Source organism: Haliotis rufescens, unplaced genomic scaffold (assembly GCF_023055435.1).
Source record: "Haliotis rufescens isolate VD_foot unplaced genomic scaffold, xgHalRufe1.0.p SCAF_4, whole genome shotgun sequence".
Classification (NCBI taxonomy): domain Eukaryota; kingdom Metazoa; phylum Mollusca; class Gastropoda; order Lepetellida; family Haliotidae; genus Haliotis; species Haliotis rufescens.
In genome coordinates this window covers 4,534,543-4,556,402 of record NW_025964112.1, presented here as the reverse complement: position 1 = coordinate 4,556,402, position 21,860 = coordinate 4,534,543, and the positions used below count along the sequence as shown (strand labels likewise).

At 39.2% G+C, this 21,860-nt stretch overlaps 1 protein-coding gene across 2 annotated transcripts in view; it reads left to right on the top strand.

Moving 5' to 3' along the window:
• Window positions 1–12,835: 12,835 nt before the first annotated feature.
• LOC124142998 overlaps window positions 12,836–21,860 on the top strand; it is a 28,243-nt gene continuing 19,218 nt past the window's right edge. Inside the window, exon 1 of one of the 2 annotated variants that reach the window (XM_046511774.2) lies at window positions 12,836–13,220. The gene's annotated coding sequence lies outside the window, so the exon portion shown is untranslated. Of the gene's footprint in view, window positions 13,221–16,261; window positions 16,296–21,860 lie in introns of those variants that run through there. The other variant, XM_048382114.1, reaches the window with a different exon arrangement.

Below are 21,860 nucleotides of genomic sequence, written 5' to 3'. Positions count from 1 at the left end.
GGAGATTATAATAACCAAATGGGTCGGTATTTACCTGTAACCATAATGCTAAATATAAAATCACAATCGGTCATTATTGCTGAAGAAGTAAAAAATATGTGTGGAAATCTACGTGATATTGAAAAGGGTGATTATTGCCGCAGTTGGACACCCATGTCTGGAGCCGCCGACATATTGCTGCAATAGTACGGCCGAGTACGGCGTTAAACAAGAAACAAACAGTCGTTTGGAATAAATTAAAACTACACAGCTCCATTATTTCTACAGTGGGTCATCAGTTGTCTGGAATAAATTGGAAATTAAGTGTTGTCTTGCGGGAACGTGGTCATCACTGCTGCAGTTGGACATCCAAGGAAGAAACAAGTAAATGAAGACGGATAAATAATTAAATAATGTCTTAAAAATTTCATTCTACATACATACGTCATTGCATGCACTAACTTACTCACATGCACATGTATACGCACCTACACACACCTACACACATATAAATACACACTGCGATGCCTCCGTACATATCATAAACTAACCTTGGGAGTAGCGGTATTGCGCCGATCTTCAAATATCCGACGGAATAAACTCAACCACTTGACTCTTTGATCGTCTTCAACTCCATTAACACGACGTACTAAACATACAATATGACACTGCCACACAACAAACGTCAGTTATAAATCATTTGCCTGCAGCAAATTATATCTACATGGGGCTACCATTGATACAGTTGGACATCAGGTGTGTGCAAATATACATTGTATACTCGTTAGTATTTTTAACAACTGATTAATTTACAGTGAAGACAAATCTACAATCACCAGTACCTGTACACGGAAGTAACAACTCACAAATTAGATACTTCAAATCCAGTACCAAACTGGATCGTCTACTCGCAAACAGAAGGATGAATTGGCACATTGTCTCTAAAAATTGCAGTCGGTTATCAAACTACAATAATCGAGAAATCATCCTCTTGGGAGAAGCGATATAAATCAGTTTGTACGGGATTTCGACGTTTTCAACATGTGAAGGACTCACCTTGGGGGTTCCCCCATTATACCAATGTATGCGTGTGGAAGTCTTATTTATTAGGGGTGTGTATGGTACTGTAACCTAATTAGAATGATAGTTTAAAAAAATCAGTTATGTTTAGGTGATGATGAAGAAAGGACGCAGAACAACCAGACAAAGAACTGTTTGCTTGAGTGTTCACTACAGATGGTGTTTACGGTAGAAATGTTTGAGGTGGACATCGGTCTTGGGACAATATGGAATGTAGGGGCCATTTGACGAATAGAAGGTAGCATTTGTTTTAAATATAAGTTTCAAACGGTTCCATCAGTGACCAGGACAAAACTCAATGCGTCCAAAAACTAAATGAATGTCACAGATACCTTTTGAAACAGAAAGGTGTTCAATATACCTTATCAACTGAGAAGAATGAACATGTCTACATGTATACAAGTATCTTGATACGATTATATCTGTTTATATCGGGTAAGTGGCATATGTAGGTACATGCACCAGTTGGTTTATGTGTAGGTGTATAATTGTACATGTATCGTATCTATCAGGAGATGCATTTAATAGTTTATGAGTTTATCAGTCAAATTGATAAGGAAGAGAATTTATGGATGTCAAGTTTTTTATTATAAGGAACACAACGTTTCTGAATATATGCTTACTCTATCGGGTGAATGGATGCTATGAGGCAGAGAGCATATATGTACATGTAAGAACAACAGAAGTAATAAGGTAACAAAAGCTAGAATCGTAACAATGGTGAAGGAGTAAGCATATATTATCTTTTATCAGCAGCTACGTTTGTATTGTGTCCGTTTCACAAAGAAGGATTTTGTCTTTCATCTTGCAGATTTAAAATCACAATGTGTTCAGAAGAATTAGGAACGAGAATAATTGATTATCATGAATATATATTATGCAGTTAAAAGTTAAACATATACATGTACACTGTAAATGTATTCACTTAGGATACGACCGTCGACCATCGCGAGCGAGTTGAATTATCCAGGTCCATTGGAACGAAACGTGTGTTAAAGTTTTTTTAAAATTGGTAAAATACATGAAGTTTTGTTAAATATGATTATATAACGAATTCCTTTTTAATTCCTTTCATTCAATATGTCTTCTGCTGATAATTGAATAATCTATGTGTAGTTCATTATTTGTTCTCGTTCAATCTATTGTACTTAACATATGAAGTCATTTTAAAGTTTCAAGGAGTACTTTAATGGTGTGGTAGCATGAATGAAATTAGAATATGATTAGTACAAAACAGTCACCACATGGGATCTGCATGTATAACTTGTCTTCCAACACCATACTTTTGCCGACGCCCGGGGGTAATATAACTAATTGGTCAAATAAAAGGGGTAATTAGTTTTGCAGATTCTCCGCAGTAGCTCCGCAGTAGCTCCGCAGAGTGTTTGCGGAGCTACGCCGAAATTTTACAAACATTCTGCGTAGTCACCGCGTAGCTCCGCAAACCTTTTACAAACATTCTGCGTAGTCACCGCGTATCTCCGCAAACCTTTTACAAATATTCTGCGTAGTCGCCGCGTATCTACGCAAACCTTTTGCGGAATTTTGCAGGAATTTTGCAGGAATTTTGCGGAATAAAGTAAAAGACTTTTGCGTTGTAGTGTATAAGAATCTAAAGATATATTTGAGGACGAAATATTGTTATTAAAATACGTATTTATTTCTGCTGCCTCTTCCACCCAGAGGAATCTCGGCGTTGATCGAGACTGGCGTGATCTGGCGTGATCTGGCGTTGACGTTGTATATGTAAAGTATGAATGAGTGAGTGAGTCCAGTGGTGAGCGATGACAGCTCGGCCACAAGTTTAGAAGAGAATGTTAACTGAACTGTTCCTCAAGTGAGCCGACTTTTAAGGCCATGGGTTGTAGAGAAACGGAACGATTGTATATGTATGTGTTTTTGTTTGTTTGAGCAATTAACTTTGATAAGTGAGTGAATATTTAACTTTGAAGGAATAGTTAAGTTTTTTCACGGTGTGTTAGGGAGGACTTGGACGGATGTCTTTCGTGAAACCCACGATCACTGGGTTTGCTGAGAAACTTAAGATCACAATCAAGACGAATCACGGAATCTAACAGCGGATCTAGGTTCACGGTATGTTCATGGGACAGAACTCAACACAGCGATAGCGAATTGGGCGCCATATACGAATGATTCCCTGTGCTGCCAATTAACATTATATCAACACAATTAATGTTTCACATTCATTGTTTACTTGACAGAAGAATCATCCAAGATGAGTGTTTCTTTTTATACATGCAGACAGTACTTCTTACTGTTACCTGTTAAGGCAGCATAGCAAATGAAAAATGTTTTAGTGATCCTCGTAGAATCAAAGTATCATCCTGTTTCTTTCAGTGATTAGTGCTAAAGACGGTCTCATTATGCATTTTGTTTGGAGAAACAGTTTCCTCAAGTTTAAGACACTGTCTTAACAAAGGATCGCAACTCATTGAAACGAGTATTTAAACATATTACGCCGCACGTTAGCATTTTAGATCTGGAGTATTTGTATGACTGAATGTTTTCTCGTAGTATTGAATAGGAAACCCTTAATAGGTATTTCAAAGCAATGGTGGATGTTTAAATTGAGACTAAATATAGCACAACAGGTACAGTGGTAAATGCTGTTTCAAACAGATTTTCTTATCCCCGTATCCCACATTCCCCCATTAATCTTCCTGACAACGCTGGCCTCCTAGTGTTGTAAACAAAATCTTTTGTGCCGTTTACAAACAAACTTCTCCTTTGGAAGTCGTCCACATTGAATACCCCAAGTTTTGCTTGTATATGTAACAGCGACAAAACACTTTTCGTATTCATAAGAAAATTTTGCTAAATTGTATGATTCCGACTTTTTCTTGAGCACGTGTTTATGAATCATTGATGATACCAGGTGTTCGAGAGCGTATCCCGCCCCACTGGTAACATCCGTCACAATGCAAGTCATTTACTCCCGTGAAAACTCGGGAACATCTGGTACAAGTCGAAATAGGGAATTGCATCGGACATCATTTTTGTCAGTGATGCGTCAAATTTGGAAATGTCCTCCTGATATCGACCGAAAACGTTTTTTGAAAGCTTTACCGAGGCCACAAAAGTTGTAACCATGATCAAACAACTTGCGAGCAGGGGTCGTATGACGCTCTATGAAATCTTGCTGGAAGAGCTCAGACGTTGACAAATGTAGACGCCAAAGGCTGGAGCTGCTACAATAATTCTCGACATAACATGCAGAGGAAATGTTGATTAGTGGAAGGTTGAAGTCATTGTCAAACAGTCTAGTGGACTGTTCTGTCACTCTGAATCGTTATGCATACATCTAAATAATCAACGATGAGGCAGGTTCACTGGTCTCAATGATTACTAATTCCAATGGGTAAACTAGTGACAGGGACTTGGCCGTTATACCTGTGCTTAAGTTAAACTTCTAGATCACATATCCTTGTTTTGATATTGTTAATCCTAGGAGAAAAAATGCCGATTCATCTGCATAAAGAAACAGGTCAGCAAGAAGAAGATCACAATCAACTTTTAAAAGATTATCGGTGAACAAAGTTACAAAAGGGAACGCAAGGGAATATCCACCGAAACAGATTCCATTGGGCATAAATGGTAAAATAGGAAAGAACATTCTATGAACGGATGACTGAAAATCAATGATGACACCATGGGTAATGCTCTAGCTGAGGCAACCGTGCTCTAAACCTCTGTGCTGCTTCCTATTAACGACTTTGATATTGACTTGTCGCTACACAGAGCTACGGGCTGTTCCAAAATATTTTCCTGATATATTCGGAATTCGGAACATACCCCACTAAAAATCCTGCCAAAATTGACATGAATCGTAATCCTACGAACACAGCAACACGATTCGCCTCCTAACACACTTGCCTTCAAATAATTGTACTTATGGTTTCGATCATGCAATTTTCCATGTTCTTATTGGATTGGAATCGTCGAAGGGGTAGGGACTTTTGGTTGCCTCTTCACCTCAGAAATGGCTGATAAAAATATTTTGCGGTCTCGTTTTTCCAAATCGATAAAAAATATATTATTACACAACGCATTTGAAGAATAGTGTCTTGGGAAGTAATCCTAAATTAATCATGTTGCATTTGCCGTTAGATCACGATGCATGCGCTTTGCAGAAGTATATAAGGTGTGATGCAGCTTTGGGTCGGGGATCTATAAAGAAATCACGGTGGGACAGCCTGTAGCTCAGGTATATGTCACCGCAGCTAGGCCTGGCCTAATGGTAGCTCACGCCACTCGCAATTCGTGTTTGGTGCCCATCGCCGCAATCAGCAATACTCCTGTCATTTAACATATAAGGACGATCCAGTGATTGACATAGAACAGTGATCCACACCGCCGGGGTAAGCTACCAAGTCAGTCAGGTCACCGAGCCTGATCAATGCAAGTAAGTGGCAGTGAGGATGTGTGTACCTCTCATGGTGTGGGCTAGCAAGATATTAAAGAACTTTCAACTTGCAGACTCATATTCTCACTTAGATTTTACTGAATTGTTGAAACGTTTCACAGAATTACTAATGTTGTTAAATAGATAACATATGTAAATTCAGTATACAGACATTCGGTTACCATGGCAAGGTCATACACTGGAATCCTGGTTCTGGGCTATTACGAATAAACCTGCACTCTTTCACTTCCGGAAACATGATCGTGTTTTTTTCGTTGCATTGCGTTGAACGGTGAAAATACGTGTATGCACGTGTCAAGAGGTCGTTACGAATGCCAAGTTATTTAAATTGTGCTAAATATTTCATCGTATAACCTTCATACGTTTCAAAGGAACATGTATTTTTTTAATTCTGTAATCATGTACACAAATTTTAACAAACTGAATCGATCTCGATACGGTGGCTTGAAAACAATAACATGGTCACCCCTAGGAAATAGATACGTGGGCTCTTAGAGTGACAAAACACTCTCCACAAGATTGTATTACAAGAAGGATGACTTCAACTTCCGAAAGGCAACTTTCCATTTATGTCGAGCAATATTCCTGAAGCTCCAGTCCTTGGTGTCCACATTTCACAATTTTGGAGGTACAATCGAACATGCCCTTTCTACCAAGATTTCAAAGAGCGTCATACAACTCTTGCTCAGAAATTGTTTGACCAAGGTCGAAACATTCAAGGCCTCAGTAAAGCTTTCAAAATGTTTATGGTAGATATGTGGAAGACATTTCCAAATTTGTCGCATCAGTGACCAAAATATGTCTGGTGCAATTCCCTATTTTGACTGGTACCATAAGTTCCCGTGTGTTTTCAGGTAAACAAATGACGTGCTATTGCATGTGTTTGGACGGGTGCCACTGGTGGGGCAGGATACACCTGGTATCATCACTATTTGATAGTGATTCATGAACACATGTTGATGATGTAGTCGGATTCGTACAACCGTGTTTGGCAGAGACTTATTCTGAATCTTAGTTTGTCGCTTTTATTTATACCACAGCTCTGGAGTCAGCAAGCCCCCGTCTTTTTTCTGTAAGCTTCAAGAAATCAGTAGGGATTCCACAGATATCTGCAGAAACGTGTAAACAAACTTGTCTGGATTTAATGCATTATGGTTATCTTCAACAATATATTATACCCATCTTGACCTATGTAACGGCATTACTGTGTTTTCTATAAGATTCCGTTGCTGAAATGTCTGGAACAAAATGTGTAGCTTGCCATATTATTACCATTTCACGCAATTTGATTATCATTTAATACTCGACATGCAAGATCGTATGTAATCCAACGATTACCATCTCATACTCAAAAAAAGAAGAATTTAATCCTCTAGATTATCACGTCATATTGCAGACAGAAAGACATATATATCTTCAGGTTTACAAAGTCATACTCGACATAGGAGCACGTATTTTTCCACAAGTTTACCATACCAAACCATGCACGAGATTTAAGGATGTATTTCTCCACAAGCGTACCTTGTGTTACCTTTCAGCTTCTAACTTGAAACAAAGCAAAGTTAAAGCAGAAATATGCACGTACAAAAACATTGTGAAACCAACAAACAACAAAGAAATGGTATACAATTAACAATTGTATTATGAAATTAACTAGGTTTACAAATCGACAGACCCTGCAATGGCAGTATAAAATACAATAGCTGTGGTAATAGCAATAAAGTCTGAGATAATTACATTCACCTACCATAAACAGATATAGAACTAGACTGAATATCCAGGGTGAAAATGCGATCTTCACACAACTGCTGGTCTTGATGTAATGTGAGATGAGTGAGGCATGCAGTTGCCCACTTATATAGTCTAAATCCCTTCTAGAAGGTTCCACATCATGCTGGATTAGTCTATAGCTAATTATTGTAAAAACGCACTACAATAAACCGCCATCGAATCTTAACAGAAACAATGTACTACAATTTCAACATTGTTTAACTATAATTACACTGCCATACAACATATGTCATACTCGAGATAGACGGATATATTTCTCCACCTGTTACCATGTCATACGCGAAACAGAAGGATGTATTTTTTCACAAGTTACCATGTCATCCTCGAAATAAACGGATGTATATATAGATGGGTGTCTTTCTCCGCATGTTTAGCAAGTCATACACAAGATAGATGGATGTCTTTCTCCGCATGTTTAGCAAGTCACACACAAGATAGATGGGTGTCTTTCTCCGCATGTTTAGCAAGTCACACACAAGATAGATGGATGTCTTTCTCCGCATGTTTAGCAAGTCACACACGAGATAGATGGATGTCTTGCTCCGCATGTTTAGTATTTAGACATTTACAGTATTAGAGAAGTTGTTATCCATAAATTATGTCTACTTTGTCATCCGTCAACTTCTAAGTAATGCCTAGCAAACAATTCAATGATATATACCGTCATATGTACAATTATGCTCGAGTTCGAAACAGCAGAATGTACTTCGCCATTTCACGTGGAGACAGAGAATGTACTTCATAGATAATTAATATATCACCGATAAAAGTAAAACTTTTATAGCTTAATATATACATATATTATAATCGGTGTGTGTGTGTGTATGTGTGTGTGTGTGTGTGTGTGTGTGTGTGTGTGTGTGTGTGTGTGTGTGTGTGTTTTGTCCATTCCCTCAAAGGTGATCATATTTTTGTCAACCAAACACAATTTAAAGTTATTCCATACTCGTTTATTTATACAAACAATGCATTCATGATATATTTCTACACTGTCCACTATAAACAATGTTTGTTTTATTTTCCATTCTTAATGTGAACTGAACTGCCGGGCAATAGAGCGTATCCGGCCATGGTTGATGGTAGTCATAATGAAACAAGCAGGAGACAGGTATACGATGGTGATGTAGTTGACACGGGTACTATTGTCCTTTATAGACGGTTCGTCAGTGTTTCGGCGACTGTTTTCAGCTAAGTAATGTTTTGATGCTTACTTTTGTCTGGCAGTAATTATTCCTACCTTTCCAACCACAAAGTCAATAGATAGACGATTTGTTTTAGAGGAGCTACCTAGACCTTACTCCCGGCAAAGACGCATCAACACAAACATTTCCACGAGTCGTACTTTCTAACAGTATCCATATCCTGATAAGATTTACCATCAATGAACAGAAAGGTGTATGTATCAGCTAAAGGTCATCGTGATCGTGTTCAGTATCCTGCCTCGACCTATCTGGTTGATCAGCTGTACTGGGTACACTTCTAATACGTCAATCCCGCCTAACCCTTAGTCATGAGCTGACATTATTCCCGGGGCCGGGTGGGGCGCATCTGTAGGTAACAGAGCAATACTATACATGCTGATGGCTAAGGTAACCAGTGAACTGGAAGAAGTGTTATCACAACAGTATCCCCTGTAGGTCTCCCTTACCGATGACGTCATGGTTGCAACAGCTGGTGCTGGGCAGACTAGTTCTCATTCCGCCCATGTAGTATAAGTCGGTACTGCGTTAACGCATTGGGTTGCTTCATCATCAGTATGCAAGAATATTATCATTGCTAGTGAAGTAAATATAACACGTATAATGTTGTACAGTGGACAGTGGTCAGATTATTATATAATGATAAGTTTTTCCACCATATTCATTGGCCTAGTAGTCAGGGCTAATAATATATAATTTGCGCCATTGGTTTGAGTTGCTAGAATAGGAAATACCCGGACGTAGTATTCTCCTAACCTGAGCCAATGAGATATCTTCGTGTGTGGAACATTCTGGCATTTGACACAGTTGAAATGTTGAATGTGTTTTGGTCTCTTTCTTTAAGAAATATACGACGGGATAGCTGTTTATCGTATAATAAAACACTGCAGGAAAAATACACAATGAGGGTCGATAAACAACGACAACGGGTCGTATATTGCTTATATGAGATATCAGCATTATTAACAACCTCCCAAAGGCTGTTAATAACATGTACAAGCTTTAAAAATATTTACCCATATTTAAATAATGTCTCCATGACTACAATCCGTTTTATGAACAGGGAGTTTAAATTTGGTATTTCCTGAACACTCACAATTCTCAAGTCGATTATCTGCATCTTTTCACCCATGTCTCGCCCACTATTGGAAACGATCGTTCGGCCATTGCGTTTATCTGCAATGCCCAGCAACACATGTACATTTAAGGGGAACATCCTTCTCCAAACTACCGTCGTCCAATTTACGACATCATAAAATTGTAAGCGTATGTTCGAATCTCCCAAAATGGCGTCATGATTGAACAATGTTTTATCGATAATTAAACCACTTTCTTCATTGACCTTTGCGATTTATCGCTTCTATCTCCGTGGTCTTGTGGGTAGCGCGTCTGCCCGGAGAGCGGAAGGTCAATTATTCGATTCCCGGCTACGTCATCCCAAAATACGTTAAACGACAGTACTTGTTGTTACTTTGCCTGGCGCTCAACTTTAATGTGATAAAATTATGAGTGTACGGTGAGGATTGGGTATGCATGTTTAACTATGGCATGGTATCTCAGTAGGCTAGCACAATACAACCGGCATTAGTTTGAGACATGAACCAAGCACCCCTCCATCCCCCCCCCCCCCACCCCACACACACACATAAACTTTTTCTTTTTCCTAGCCATTGGAGACTGTTCATTTCGCAAAGAGCCATTTTTGTTACTTGACCAACGTGTATTATTTCGCGAGCCACAGCTGACTCGTAGATTTCAAGAATATTTTTGCTTAAGTTGCTTTTCTATATAATCATATCTAAATGATTGATACAGAATTTTATTGACCCTAAATATTTTTGTTAATTTTGTTATATTGTTTAAGATTTTGGAAACACGGAACTACATTTAAGTCGCAATTACAAGGGGTGGTGAAACGTCCCTGCGTGTTAGGTAGGGAGAATTCACGTTTCAATGAAATAATTTCATTTTATGGTAGACGACTACACAAAAAGTATATAAAAAAGAAGCAACGCCACTCGTGAAAATATGACCTGTCACTCCATGAGAGAAACATGCTATTTCACTCGACACATGAAATATCCTCTATTTATAGGGCATACCACTGTCGGTGTCAACAGTTATCAGAACAGATTTTAGTGAAATGCCTCCTATTTCATGACGCATACGTGAGAACGTCCCTTTCAATACATCGTCGAAGGCGTAGAGCCCATACAATAAACACCTTCATATGTACCTAGCGTAATGTGTACTTCTCACAAGAGTACAAGCATATATAACATTCCACGTCAATAACACCCTGGTAAGGTCAACCGAGAAGATTCAGTATTAATCATACATAACGACCATGCTATGAGCCATATCAGCATACGTTTACCCTGTAATCGACCACTATGTCTGGGCCATTAGCCCTGTACAGCTGTTTGTTACGTCTACAATCAAAGTTAGATAACAAATGTCAGAGTGTTCAACAAGCACCACACGCAGATCACCAATTTCCTACTCCGGCAGTATGAGGGGCCTTATTAGTGTACATGCTTAATAAGCGTGCCATTTCGGAAAATAGGATCTAATTAAAGTTGGCATACATTCAATTATGAACACTCGTATGTCAATATAAACGTTATTTCAATGACGAATGACCGGTATGACATGTCGGTTTGGTAAAATCCAATTCAGGATATGCTTGTTTTATTAATAAAACTATGAAAATGGGAAATATTGCGATATGATTGTAAGATAACACAAAGGAATAGTTTCATATTCCTCAAAATAGCATTGTTTGTTAGTTTGTTGTTTAACGCTGCACTCAGCAATATTCCAGCTATATGACGGCGGTCTGTAAATAATTGAGCCTGGACCGGACAATCCAGTGATTGACATTATGAGCATCGATACACGCAATTTGGATACGATGACATGCCTCAACAAGGTCAGCGAGTCTGACCACCCGATCCCGTTTGTCGCCTCTTACAAGCACAGTCGCCTGTCACGGCGAGCATGGGTTGCTGAAGACCTATTCTAGCCCGGATCTTCAAGCATTGTATTTTATTGATTGTTCAATTTATTTCTTTGTCACATAATTTTATTTATTAATGTCAGTCACATTATTTGAAAACTTGAAGCAAATTCAAATGGAATCTATAAATAAACGGAAACTAATTGTGTGATACTATATGAAGATAAAACAACCTTATTGATAGATGAAATTATATATCTTAAACGCCAGAGAATAACTAGTCTCGTTCATCCAACGAAACATCTGCCTACACTTAACATAGAATGTTGTTGAAATAGGTTTATGGTTAATTTAATCTATTATTAGATCACATAAATTAAATTCAAATTTAGGGCAATCAAAATCTCCCAAGCAGAACCTGAAAAGTTTTACAATTTCTGCTGAACTTTCAAAATTGTGTATATAGTGATACAATGCTATTCTTCATACACTTGATCACTATTCCTGGTTGTAAACTTTGTGACAGCTTGGGAAAGTCGATGTTTTGGTCGATATGTTTACCTCAACATAGATGCGATTCAGACTTAAGTTAATTCAACGTTAGGCGAGAGGACAGACACGGTGTACACAATAATGTATGGATTATCTTATGTTGTGCATCGAGCCATGTTTCTCTGTGAAACTTAAGCTGACAGTGCGTTGGCTGTGTTCATCCGTGTGTCTCTATTCCAAGGAACGATACACGCCAAACATGGAAGGAAAGAAATGCATATGTTCATGTTCTTGCTTGCGAGTCAATCCTACAGTTGAAATTTCGATATTCCTCTTCGTACGCGATTTGTATCTTCATTTTACCTTCTGGTGTATATAGGTACTTATTTAACAGACATAACGTCTACACAAAGTGTTGATATTATACATTGTAACAGCTTCGATTGATGCTCCAGTTTCTGTGAACACACGTGTCGCATATGAATAGATATGAAATAGATATATCAGTTGTCGATAGGCTTAACAAGCTTGTTGGATAATGCAGATAAATTGTATTTGAAGCTGAATAAAGAACTGATAGAACAGATTCACCCAAAAGTACGTAATAAAAACAACCTACTGTGTCTAGGTTTATGGCTCGAAATCTTGTAATGAATATCCCGTTTTCTTATTTTCGATTTTAAGGGATCGAGATAGGGCAATAGGGTGGTTCCTGCCTCCATATGTGAACACAATCGGCTCTTAACATGAAACCTAGGTTCAATTTGACTGGAGTCGTAAAAACACAAGTGGTTCGAATTCCATCACGACTTCCTAAGTTTTGCAACAACCGTATCGCAATCTTTTACGACAATCGTCAACTCGAGTGCTGGAGCATCACCCAGCACCACACCGGCAACATACCTCATCAGAGTGTCTTAACCTTATAGTACCTATTTCAACAAGCATATAATCCGCACACGACCGCTCGTAGCCGCTAGTACACGCATTCCGCATCGGAGCATTCATGTCTTAGTTTCCCGAATGCTGGCAAGGTCTTGGCGTCGAGATAGTCTGTGGTTGCATTTCATTGGTGCTCACATCAGCTCATGCTCAACAACTGAAGGCTTGCGTGTCAACGTATGCATCTGCCTCACTTGACTGGCGAGAACGCTAACACATGTTGGCTGAGCTTGTATAAAGCTCTGTATATCTACCAGCCACCTAGAAAGTTTGTAAACTTTGGCATTGTGTTAAGTCCCAAAGGAGTACACATTATCTACTGTTCTATCATTAGGTGAGTAGGAAGCTTTTGCTAACCATATTGCATTCATAGTTTTGTAAGTGATTTATTTTTTAAATTACCATATTGCTTGTTGTGTATTTATAATGTGGCACACGAATTATTTCGTCAATAGTATTAAGCATTATTTCCATAATTGATACTCTGTTTTGTCATTTGTACATATTCAGATGAAGAGTTTTGTTAATAATTTATGCAAATGAGAATTGTTTCGAACATATACGCTTCATCAGATGTATGGTTGTCGCGAACCAGTGGGAAATGGTACAGTGCCCTGGTAGCCACAGAGGTACATACATACAAGTATCGACTGGACGTGACAAAATATGTTCGCAGCAACAGGTTCAGGAGCTACGACTAAATATGTTTCCTATAAATCAACAGCCTCATACACACATGACATTTATCCCTGTAGGCAATTACAACATATTGTACACCGCTCCCTCGACATGAAGGGGTCCTATTATGTACAGTGATTTCGGTAAATGTTCATAATATAATCTTTTTTCTTAACTACCATTTAAACATACAAATAGAAAGTGTCTGTTGCCTAACGCCCTACAGCAGTACTAATTAAACGTGATCACTAAACTTATATTACAAAATCAATGGAGTAATTGTGTAGACATTCATTGGTCAGTTCTCAGAATGTTAACTAATATATCATCTTTGCATCGCCTTGTGATGTTTGGTTTGTTTATATTCCTGTTGGTTGCAGAATGAAGGTTAAATATCTTTAATACTGATTTTGGTTTTATAAGTTGAAAAATGTAGTTTTCCCGTTTTGTAAGAATACGACGTTTGTTTACGTTGCATGTACTGTTACGGCAAGTTCCATGTAGTGTATGCATGAAGTGGCTCTGTATACACAACAAACACAGTCTTGCAGTCTCATTACAAGCAGGTACATCCATTCATATTTTCAGGATGATTCTATACGGGTGGGGTGAGGTGACATGGGGTTTAACGTCGCGTCAAAGATGATTGCACTTGTGTGTGTGTGTGGCTGCTTGTACTAGTCCAGACTGATGCCGATTTACAGTGCTAGCTCACCGAGATACCATGCCGCAGGTTAACATCAATACTCCACTAAGACACAGTATACTGACTCCGAGCCGACCAGTCCTTGTTTTAGCCCCTTTATGCCGAGCGCAAGACAGGGTAACAACAAGTACCATCTTTTAACGTCTTTTGGGATCGAACCCCGGACCTTCCGCTCTCCAGGCGGACGCTCTACCACTAGACCACGGAGGCGGTCAATTCTACATGGATGGATATGACAACAATACATTGAAACGGTATTAACTTGGTTTATCGTATAGGATCATAAAAGGCTATGGGTCATGTAGAATCCCCATCGACAGTATGGTATAATATAGAAACTCGCTTGTCTCGCACTCTGGATAAGTCGACACATAACTGTTATGGTTGTCGGTATATCTTATGTTCAGCTCGTTCATTCATTCCGTTGGCTAAGGTGGCCGCATATCGTGGGTTCGAAGACAAACATCGCCTGATTATGACCGTTGGTTTATCACCACGATACGCGCTCGCAAGTTGTCATACAGAGCAACGACCAACAACTACCTAAACGTGTTTCCCCTGAACAAACGGACTTATCGCTATAAGATGGATACACTGATAACTATCACTGGTTGAACACGCCCACGCACAATGATCCACAGAGCATGTTGTTACCACAGTGAGTGAGTGAGTATGGTTTTACGCCGCGTTTAGCAATATTCCAGCAATATCACGGCGGGGGACACCAGAAATGGGCTTCACACATTGTACCCATGTCGAGAATCGAACCCGGGTCTTCGGCGTGACGAGCGACCGCTTTAACCACTAGGCTACCCGACCGCCCCTGTTACCACAGTGCGTCAGGACAGGACGCAATGAATGTTTTCGCAGAGCGTATGGTTGCACCTATAAACTGTTATATATCACACTTACTCATCAGTGGGGTCACAAACTGTGAATTAAACAATTCATATAAGGGTCGTCATGGCAGCAGAACCTCACATACATACCTATACATGTAGGTTGTAACATCATAATAGATATGCGTGTCCATGAGGTAAGCAATTCTCTTCTCATCGGTAGTCGGCAAAGGACACATGTATTGAATGTAATCTAGCGTGTATGCTATAACCATGCATATGTATAACTGAGTATTACTAGCGTCTACGAGGTGGCACCTGCTGTTTCAATTCCCCACCGATGTGCACCTGACTATAGTGAGCCTGCACGCGTGAGATAATAGACAATGTCATGTGGACCTTTAGTCTATGATATATTTTACATGACATTTCTGTGTCTATTCTAGGTGTCTAGATTTACCTATAATTATCATACCGTCTAGTTTGGAGACCTATGTTTAAATCATGTGCAGTTTGGCCAATGCTTTGTTTTTGAACCACAACATAGATGGGATGGAGGCGTCGTGTAATGGTCCCGATAATAATGTAAGTAAAGAACACATACGGGTTCTGTGTCATTGCTAGGACTTGGCCTTTAGTTGCTACTGATAATGGGTTCGAATCCCTAATCGGCCCCTTTACGATTCTTGATATAGCAGCACCATGTCACCTGTTATTGATAATGGGTTCGAATCCTAAATTCGCCCTATTTATGATTCCTGCAGTGCCAGTAACCACGTGAGAGGGGTTAAACATGTAAGAAATGTGTCACGGTGGGCTGTATTTCCCCTGACGCTAACATTCCGTGACAGATTCTGATCAAATCGGCGTTCCGTCATCATTAACCCACATGTAAAGGTTCGTGTTGTTGTATATGTATAATCCACGTTTTGACAAATGCACATATATCTGTACTTTTCAGTTGCAAATTATTAAAACATTATTACGTAGCATGCATTAGTCAGCTATTTCAATCACAGCATATGCCACATTATCACGAAGCAAGCATGGGAGCATGTGCAAGTGTGTCCAATTAGCGCCACATGCACTGAATATACGAGATGGCTACTTTCCCATGCGAACAGCTGTTCAAGCAACAGTGCTACGGTGGGTGTTTGTTTTCTTGACTGGCTGCATCGATTTCACGGTAAGAAAAATCGAAAGTGTATGAAGATAGAGGCGTATAACAAGCGATGTAGATATGAATGGACTTCATGCTTTCTGTTATGATGAGGCACCCAGGCTATCGAACTGAAAATATTTAGAATCTCGAAAGGACGATGTTTTGTGATGGTCCGTTTGGTCCTTTACCATTGTCACTTTTCAAATAAACGTGTTATTTGTGTTCGAATCTTCGGGGTGGTTGTGTATGCCTTAACTGCAGCAGAGATTAGGGAATGGGTGGTTACAGTCTCCACAATTCGACATGCATTGTTGTGTTCGTTCAGTTTTGTTAAGGTTGGCTGATCGTGGGTTCGAATCCAGATTTGTCCCAAATATGGACCTTGGTTTGTTGGCGCCATGTATATACGCATGGGTTTATCCATAGCGGTTAAGGTATACGACCTGGTTTTCTTCCATGTTACACTGTCGTATCAGAATAGAAATAGTGTTCCAAACGGCGTTAAACTTAACAAATTCACACATTCACTCATCCAAAGGAGTGCGAACGTTTAGAAAATGTTATGAAAATTATCCAACGTGATCCTATGCTTAGCGGTTAGATATTTAATGATATGTGTCAAATGAATATTTCCGGTGGCGTTTCTCTCATATCTTAACATGAGCAGGTTTGGTGGGCGTAGGGATGTTATTAGGGTATATAGGTAAACATACTTATGCTGCTTCTCCAGAATGAAAACTATATGATCTTAACTCAGTTTCGTCGAGTTTATGAGTGAGTGAGTGAGTGAGTGAGTTGGGTTAAACGCCTCTTTTAACAGTTTTATGAGTAAGGTATAAGTGTTGTTGTCCATTGAAGACAACACAGAGTACGTTATACCAGCATAGGTCAATAATTTGTCTACATTGACTGTCACATATTTACAGTGAACTTTTAGTAACTATAGTTCGAGTTATCCGAACTTCGACACAACAGTTGACCGTAGATAAGATAGTTGACCATAGTTGATTGTGGACCACACGGTCGATAGTAGACTATAGAGTCGATAGTAGACCATAGAGTCGATAGTAGACCATATTGTCAATAGTAGACCAAGGAGTCGATAGTATACCTTAGAGCCGATAGTAGACTTCACTGTCGATAGAAGACCAGAAAGTAGATAGTAGACCATAGAGTCGATAGTAGACCATAGAGTCAGTAGAAGAGCCGATAGTAGACCATAGAGCCGATAGTAGACCTCACTGTCGATAGTAGACCAGAAAGTAGATAGTAGACCATAGAGTCGATAGTAGACCACACGGTCGATAGTAGACCACAGAGTCGATAGTAGACCACACGGTCGATAGTAGACCAGAGACTTGATAGAAGACCATAGAGTAAATAGTAGACCATACAGTCGATAGTAGACCATAGAGTCGATTGTAGACCATAGAGTCCATAGTGGTGTTTAAATTTGTTTTATTCTATATATTCTGTGTTACATCGCTGACATGCAGAGACACAATGCAACTAGTAGATCATAGCGTCGATAATATACCCTAGAGTCGACAGTAGACCATGGAGTATATAGTAGATCATAGAGTATATAGTAGACCATAGAGTCTATAGTAGACCATAGAGTATATAGTAGATCATAGCGTCGATAATATACCCTAGAGTCGACAGTAGACCATAGAGTCATCAGTGATTCTGCCGAGACAATACGGTTTCATAGTCTCAGAAGATGTATCGAGAAAATAATTTCGAATTGAAGACATTCAGCTGCATTAGAGAAATTCAAAGGCCTGTGTATATATAACACAACAGTTAGTTCACTGACAATGTAAACTATAACCACAAACACTCCCATCCAGCAATCTGATCATTAACCTTGGCCTGGATGTACAGGTTCCCTGACATACCACTTGTCGTGGTAGTAATAAGTGTCTGCCTGATGGATTTGCAGCCAACGTGTCCTTCACATTCCTCCATAATGACGTGGCAGCTTTGCATTGCATCAATAACGCACATAACTTCCCTATGTAGCGAGATGATATATCCTTTTCACATGTTCACATGTTAGAAGAAACGTTCCTCTGAAATTTCTAAATTAACAATTGGACATATTTAAGCCTTACCTATACATTTAGTGTGGTCTTAAACCTACGACATGCAACTGATGACTGAATGTCCAATTCTCATTCTCATGAACCACACAACTATTGTGTAATGTACACCTACTCTATACCCAACACTTATCAGATGTAATGCGGCATATATTAATAGCAACAAAACCCTTTTCATATTCAGAAGAAATCTCTGCCAAAAGTAGAGTCGATTGTACGATTCCGACTTTATCATTAGCATGTGTTTATGAATCACTATCAAGTTGTGATGATACGAGGTGTTCGCGAAAGGACGTATTCTGCCACAACGGTGGCAACAGTCACAAACACACATGCAAAGGCAAGTCAATTGTTCACCCGAAAAACACGGGAACGTATGGTACAAGTGAATGGTACAAGACTTGTATTTAGCTATTAAATGCCGAAGCTAAATTAACAAACCGCGACAATTCCTAGTACTTATGACTTCGTCTAAAACCTCGTCCATTTGGCTTTATACAATGAATACATCTACAGCTCATTCTACCTACAGCTCATTCTGCCTGCACTCATTCTGCCTACACTCACTCTACCTACAGCTCATTCTGCCTGCAGTGGCACTCATTCTGCCTTCACTCCTCTACCTACAGCTCATTCTGCCTGCAGTGGCACTCATTCTGCCTACACTCCTCTACCTACAGCTCATTCTACCTACAGCTCATTCTGCCTGCACTCAGTCTGCCTACACTCACTCTACCTACAGCTCATTCTGCCTGCAGTGGCACTCATTCTGCCTACTGGTAATCCTGCCTGCGCTCATTTTGCCTACAACCTCTCAATTAAATGCGACAATTAATTTGTTAATACATCGACAACAGATACAAATTAAAATTTAAGAAGATGTTCATTCTCATTTTTCATTTGCATCGCATTCATATCATTATCAAATATATCACATCACAAGTATTTATACATTTAAGTCCATTTGTATAACATTTGTATCGTTTATTTTATAATTTCTGTTAAAGGGATTAGTTTATAATGGGAATCGAAGGACGTGTGTTCAGTTAGCATTCAGTCACGTGAAACTTATCCACTAATATAACTACTTACATCTATGTGTATTATAAACTGTAGGCAGAATGAGGGTAAAATTTGGAAAAATGTCTTGGTGTTCTTTTTTCCTAAATAAGATGTACAACAGTGTGAAAGAGAAAGATAATTTGCACTATGTCCTTTTTGAGCTAATCATACCGTTATTGTCGGGAGGAGGATACACTTGCGTTACATAACGCCGTGATTTGTAAACACATTTTGTAACCACCCGACCGGTCCATACAGTGTATCTTGCTTCATGCGATAATACTCAGGAACGATATGAACCCACCGGAAGTTATCTAAAATAAATCATATCAATCAAGTACAATGTATATCACTTCAATTTTAATCAGATTTTGGGGGTTTCAGAAAACAGTTCGAAATATATTCCTTACATAACGTCATGGCGCCTTCCTTACAATTTCTTTTGATAACGGATAGGATTTTCTCGTTATAATTCAATAACTACAAAGTCGAATTACCGAAATTATGTTTGTCTGCAAACAACAATTCTAATCACCACCGATGGTTATCATATCATTATGGTTAGTAGATGATTTCCAGATTGCAACGTTATTCTTAACTGCACGTATTAAAGGCTTCAGGAGACTTGGTGTATATTGTCTTAACCTAAAGAAACACTCGCCCATCGTACATCTCTGGAGTAAACCAACAGCGAATGCCAGGATTTATAAGCACCAGAGCACAAACAGACACATTCACCAACTTCCCCAAACAGACGTTTTTGAGGTTATGATGTGACCTATTGAGACAGCTAGCGTTAATTATGGGGAGTGATGTACTGAGGACGTCTGCATCGGGCGCAGCAAACAGCATGAAACGGCATAACGCCAACAACGTCATTAGGAGGGCAACGTCACGCTGAGTGTCCAATCATCACTTGGTGAGCACGTAAATCTTCACGCAAGAAAATCTGTGTACTGTACGCATATGCAGAAAAAGCACTGCACGAATCCAAATGCAGCTTTTTGTGATCGTTATCCGCATTAACCAGTGCTTGAAAGTGGGTGGCTATAAATAATATATTAATCGTTGTTCGTCAGCTGCCCGAGCACCTGCCTCAATGCGTCTGCCAACATGAATATATTCATAGCGTGTCCTGTACCTCGGATAATCATCCCTGTATGCACATTAGCATCCCTTCGTCTACATTGTATACAGGTTGAACGTAACTTACTGGATATGCTAAACTTGCAAAATACATACACTAACAGTACTGATTTCGGGATTTCGAATTACATAAGTCAACAGAATGAGTCAAGTCCATTCTTGAAGTCAAATATTTTAGTTCCGCTAAGCCACTAGCCATATACAATGTACATATGAAATAGTGTGGTACTAGAAAAATATTCACAGATTTACAGGTGTTTCATAATTACGTCTTCTGTCAAACCTGTTATACGGGTATTCACATAGTTTTCCAAAAACAATTGTTTCAGAGAGTCAATGTTGTTTAACGATGCCTCGAGCAATATTCCAGATAGATCAGCCCTTAAGTGTACGAGTTTGGACCAGTGGTTGATAGCATGAGCACGTGCCACATTATCGGCGTACGAGGAAATATTTCCTAACCCTTCGATCCACAGTCTAGTCGTGCGCGAGCACATTATTACTAAACCAAAATAGTGTAATATTGTTAACAAAGTCAAACTCAAGTCAAATTCACAGAAACTATTTAAAATAAGGGTTATGAAAAAGACATTTGAAGAATAGTCCGATTTTGAATATAAAGGACCAAGAAGACATGTGGATTAACAGAGATTTAGAAGCAAGTTATGTGAGCTTCCTCAAACGCTATCACTGATTCAGAACGTCAGATGCAAGGACAGTGATGCCAGCTGGTGTTGCGAAACGGTTAATTACTTCGTGAAAACTAAGGTCGAGGTCAACTTTACATAGGACTCGGATTCCAACATCCAACTTCTGCTGCCACATAGTTTCCTACATTGCTTTTTAAGTCTTTGAGTCTTTCAGTATGTGAAACTCATATTATCCATGGTGTGTATAATGGCTTTTGTCAATTAGATAAACAAAAAGTTATTTGATGGTTTATAAAGAAGAACGTATGTTTTCGACATTTCTACTTCCCTTTCGACATACAAGAACCCAGTTCATCGGTAGATAGAATAAACAGCTAGACGGGAGCTAAGATGTGAGGCTTTGTTATGACAATCCCAGCCATTCATGCGGAGACAGGTGGAGATGCAATCTGGTATGCGACATACATCAGGGGTATGTTAATAACATTAGTGTCGACTAAATCCCCGAGTACACACAGACGACAATCGAATCCGACAAAGAAGTATGCACGAAGGAAGCCATAGAGATATAATTATACAAGTCTGTTGGTGACTGGTACCTATTGGTGTTAATGTGGACGGCAGTG